General features: G+C 40.3%; 1 pseudogene; it reads left to right on the top strand.

Moving 5' to 3' along the window:
• Positions 1-362: 362 nt before the first annotated feature.
• On the top strand, positions 363-1,545 carry LOC110208018 (actin, cytoplasmic 1 pseudogene; annotated as a pseudogene).
• The last annotated feature ends 3,945 nt before the right edge of the window (positions 1,546-5,490 follow it).

The following is a 5,490-nucleotide window of genomic DNA, read 5'->3' as shown; positions in this document are numbered from 1 at the left end:
GTTGGAATGTTTGTTGTTATTGATCATGGGAATGTCACTGCAGTATGGGTAACTGTGTTGCCTCTTATCTCTGACTAGTCCAGCTGTTACCAATTCTGAAGATCCTATAATTCTATGATCTTAAATTATAGTGCCTGGCACATGCTAGTTGCTTAATACTTGTTGAAAACAGTTTTCAAAGTTGTTTTGTTTTTTTTGTTTTTTGGTTCACAGTAGGAAAAAAATTAATCATAAACTTTTACCTATAGATTCCACTGCAACGTATATACTAAAAAGATGGATTGAAACTATTAACCTGGAGCTGTGAGCTCTTCCACCCAGCATGCTCTTGCCTTCCCCCTGCCTCCAGGTGGGGCACCAACTCCTCTCTCTTAAGGGTTTAAACTTGCCACTTCAAAGTTCACCATGGATGATGATATTGCTGCTCTCATTGTTGACAATGGTTTTGGAATGTGCAAATCTGGCTTTGCAGGAGACGATGCCCCTAGGGCTTTCCTACCTTCCATTGTTGGGCGCTCCAGACATCAGAGTGTGATGGTGGGTATGGGCCAGAAAGACAGCTATGTGGGGGATGAGGCCCAGAGCAAGAGAGGTTTCTGACCCTGAAGTACCCCATTGAACATGGTATTGTCACCAACTGGGATGACATGGAGAAGATCTGGCATCATGCTTTCTACAATGAGTCTGTGTGGCCCCTGAAGAGCATCCTGTGCTGCTTACAGAAGCCCCCTGAACCCCAAAGCCAACAGAGAAAAGATGACTCAGGTTATGTTTGAGACCTTCAACACCCCCGCCGTGTATGTTGCCATCCAGGCTGTGCTGTCCCTGTATGTCTCTGGTCGTACCGCTGGTATTGTGATGGACTCTAGTGATGGTATGACTCACACTGTGCCCATCTATGAAGGTTATGCCCTTCCCCACGCCATCCTCCATCTGGATCTGGCTGGCCATGATCTGACAGACTACCTCATGAAGATCCTGACTGAGAGAGGGTACAGTTTCACTACCATGGCTGAAAGGGAAATCCTGCGTGATATCAAGGAGAAACTGTGTTATGTCGCCCTAGACTTTGAGCAGGAGATGGCCACTGCTGCATCTAGCTCCTCTCTGGAAAACAGCTATGAGCTTCCCGATGGTCAGGTTATCACCATTGGCAATGAGAGGTTCCGATGCCCAGAAGCTCTCTTCCAGCCATCTTTCTTAGGTATGGAATCCTGTGGAATCCATGAAACTAACTTCAACTCAATCATGAAGTGTGATGTTGACATCCGTAAGGATTTGTATGCCAATACCATATTGTCTGGGGTACCACCACATAGCCGGGCATTGCTGACAGGATGCAGAAGGAGATTACAGCCCTAGCTCCCAGCACAATGAAAATCAAGATCATTGCCCCCACCTGAGTGTAAATACTCTGTCTAGATTGGAGGCTCCATCCTGGCATCTCTTTCCACCTTCCAGCAGATGTGGATCAGCAAGCAGGAGTATGATGAATCTGGGCCTTCCATTGTCCACCACAAATGCTTCTAAATGGACTGTTTGGTTTTTTTTAATTTTTTTTTCTTTTTGTCAAAGGGTGTGACATGATAATTGCCCCCCAAAAAACAAAAGAGAGATGAGATTGGCATGGCTTTATTTGTTGTTGTTGTTGTTGTTTTTTTTGGGGGGGGGTTGGCACTTGACTCAGGATTTAAAAACTGGAATGGTGAAGGTGATGAGCAGTCTAAGTATGTTGGAGGCAAACATTCCCAAAGTTCTACAGTGTGTCTTCAGGACTCTGATTGTACATTTGTTTGTTTTTTTTAAATAATCATTCCAAATATTGTGTGATGCATTGTTACAGAGTTACACACCTCTATGAAGGCTGTCCTCTGCTAGAGCAAAGGAGCTAGGTAACAAAAATCCAGATGGGGAGGGGGGAGGGAGGGAAGGTACTAGTATTGCTATACATGTAAATTATGTAATCCTTTAAAAAAAACTTTTTGAATCTTCCGCCTTAATACTTGTTCCTTTATTTTTAATTGTCAGCCATAATGGATGTCCCCCTAAATTCCCTCCCTGCCCCCAACATAGATGTGAATGAAGACTTTACAATCTCCCTGCGAGTTTTATGAGATTGGCGCCAGTACTTGGGGGAGGGGAGGAGCTTTACCTGTACACTGACTTAAGACCAGTTCAACTAAAAGTGCACACGTTAAAGAAAAAAAAAAGAAACAAACTATTAACCTGAATATAAAATAAGGCTCCAAGTCTCTAATCGTATGAGAAATGAAAATTAGAACATCTCTGAGCTTTTTTCATAGCCAACATTTCGCTGCCAACAAATTGTCAAAGATGACAAAGGATGGAGTTAATGTCTGGGTGGTCACAGAAAAACAGGAACACTAGTGCATCATTGGTGGAGCTGTGAATTAGTACAAATATTCTGGAATGCAATTTGGAATTAAGAAAATAAAATAGCTAAGCCCACAATCTTGGATTCAGATTCCACTGCCATGTATATATTCCAAGTAAGGCATTGACCAAAAGGAAGGTTCTATACATATCAAAATATTTATAGCAGCACTTTTATTGTTGTAACAAGAACTAGAAACAAAGTAGATGACTTTCAGTTAGGGAATAGCTAAACAAATTGTGGCATACATAAATACAATGAATTATTACAGTGCTGTTAGAAATAATAAATACAGAGAAGCATAAAAGAATTACCAAAAATGATGCAAAATGGAGCAATTAGATCCAGGAAAATAATACATATAAAAACTGTGGAATCCAAAGGGAAAGAACTACCAGAAAATAATGAAAAATGAATGCTGCAAAATTATAAAGAACAAGTTTGTTCCCCTAAGAAGAGATATGAGATGATACCTCTTACCACTCCTTTTCAGAGGTGGGAGATGGGTCAAGAAAATGAAATATTGTATGCAATTTCAAACTTTAAAAAGAGTATCAATTTATCTTGCTAAATTTTTTTCTTTTTCTTTTTTTTGCTTTTTAGAAATTATTTGTTATAAAGGATAGCTTTCTGGGAAGAGGAAGATAGAGAAACAGCAGTAAATGGTGATGTCAAAACAAAACATCAATAAAAATCCATTTTAAAAATTTGTATTGAGTGAATGCTAGTTTTGCTTCAATATGAATAACTTTCTAAGAAACAGTACTGTTTAACAATGAAAGAGGCTGTTTCATGAGGTAGTGCTCTCCATGTCACTGGACACGTTCAAGTAACTGATAATTCACAATGACATAGCACTTTAAGATTCAAAAACTATTTTCTTCATAACAATTCTGTGAAGTGGATAACCTGAATATTATTATCTCCAATTTGGATAAAAGGGAGTCTCAGAAATTGATGACCATAGTCACACATCTAAGTAATCAGAATAAGGATTTGAACTCAGGTCCCCTGACACCAATTTCTGCATTATTGCCACTATAACAAACTGCCTCCTAAGACTGAATGGCCCCCTGTCAGTAATTCCACAGAGAGATTCCTTTATTGAGAACAACGTTGGATAAAATGGTCTCAAAGGCCCCTTCCAATTCTAAGACTTTATGACTATGCAAGTACAAAGGAATCATTAAGAACTAGCTTAGCCCAGTTATCTTAGTGTACCTGATTATTTTATTCATTATGAAAACTGGATTGCATTGAACTTTCAGGTAATTAATCTAGGGCTCAGTAATAAAGTGTTATGACTGGCAAAAAAAAATCTGCTATAATAATAACTCATATTCCTCTAGCACCATAAGGTTTATAAAACTCTTTCCTAACAATGACCATTTGAGGCAAATACTTCAAGTGTAGCATCCGCTCTAAGTTCACACTTCCAGCCTCAACTCACACTAGGTTTCTGGAGAGCAATTCACTTCTCCCCAGAGAATTCTATCCATGGATGACCCAAAGGGGTTGAGATGTCTAACATTATTCACAAGCCCCTGCATCCTCCAATGTCAACCAACTAATTCACATCAATTAGTTTTTGCAAGAGGAAATATACTGAAAAGGTACAGCAAGAACAGTATTTATAAAACACTCCCCCCCCAACCTTGCACATGTGTACCCATCCACCCACACACACCCACCCACACACACACACACACACACACACACACACACACCCTGGAAACTGGACTCATACTTAAAGTCCCATGCTAGTGAGGCGTATGCTTAGTGAAAATGTGGGCCTCTTTGACTTAGGAATACTTTTCTCTCTTCAAGGAGGCCCCATCAAGTTTACCCCAAAATACAGCTGAGGATGAATGAATTGCACCCTTAATTAACTAAGCTGGTTCCTTCCAGGATTCAGCATCTTAAATGATAGCTCATACAGTGCTAGATTGGTCAAGGAAGTCTTTCAGTTATTGTACTGGCCTCTCACCAGGTTCAACTGTTGCTGCTCCTGGCTCTGGGATCTTTTGGTTCAGCTAAGTTCAGGAAAGAATACAAAAGCAACAGAGGCACCATGTATTTGTGGATACATGGTGGCTAGGTGGGGGAATATTTTTTTGCCACTCTCTCTTTCCCATTCAGCAAACCTTCTCCATTCAAAAGCCACAAGGAAGAAAGAGCAAGATAATCCACCTGAAACTTTTATATGAAGATCCATCTCTGGCTCAGCCTCTCCTATATCAGCAGTCCTTCTGGCTCCTTAGCCAACCAGAAGATTCCTCATTTCTTCATAGTACCAACACCTGAGTTATGCAAGGCTAAAAAAAGGCTCATCAAACATCCACATATTATAGTAAATCATGCAGACAACATTGTACATGATTTGAAGTGGCAGGGGGGGCCCAGGAGGAAGGACCACCCCAATGCTTCCATGCATTTGAGTGGAATGTCTGCCCACATCAAGGGTGGGGATGTCATACAAGCTACTCTGTTGTTTAATTGAGCAATGCATATAGATCATAGTTTTAAATTTACATAAGTTTGCCTCAGGTATACTCTTTATGACAATAAAGAAATATGTCACTATTTATTCTGATTGAGCTTTCAGAGAGATGAGAACAAGGGTGCTAATTGCTTCTCTTACCTAGAGAACTTACATACTATGAAGTTACAAAGAAAGGGCTAATGTATTCAGTTTGAAATTCATAGGAAATAGGAGCACCCTTCTCTCAAAAGACAGAAATTCAGATCATTTGAGGAACTAACTATACCACTGTCAAGTACAAAAGTAATCAACCACATAACAAAATAGCAAGTGTTTGGGGAGTAAAATCTATCAAGTGGCCCGCCTGCAGCTCTTTGGCTTAGGAAGTTGGCTGGGACCACAATGGCTGATGGGAGAGGATTTATGATCAGTGTCCATTGCCTATACATTATTCCCCAACGATTGACAGCCCAAATCCTTGACAGTGAAATGAGCAGAAATGATTTCAGTCACTTTCTGTCACTGCAGTTGCAAATCTTTCAGTCAGCAAGATCTGCAGGCAGCAACATGGAAAGGGGAAGAAGTCCAGAGAAGCAGTCCCTGTTAGATGTGT

The sequence above is a fragment of the Phascolarctos cinereus genome, unplaced genomic scaffold, assembly GCF_003287225.1.
Source record: "Phascolarctos cinereus isolate Bilbo 61053 unplaced genomic scaffold, phaCin_HiC Scaffold_4;HRSCAF=312, whole genome shotgun sequence".
Taxonomy (NCBI): Eukaryota; Metazoa; Chordata; class Mammalia; order Diprotodontia; family Phascolarctidae; genus Phascolarctos; species Phascolarctos cinereus.
The sequence above is the reverse complement of the archived record's forward strand: the minus strand, read 5'-3'. Positions and strand labels throughout refer to the sequence as shown.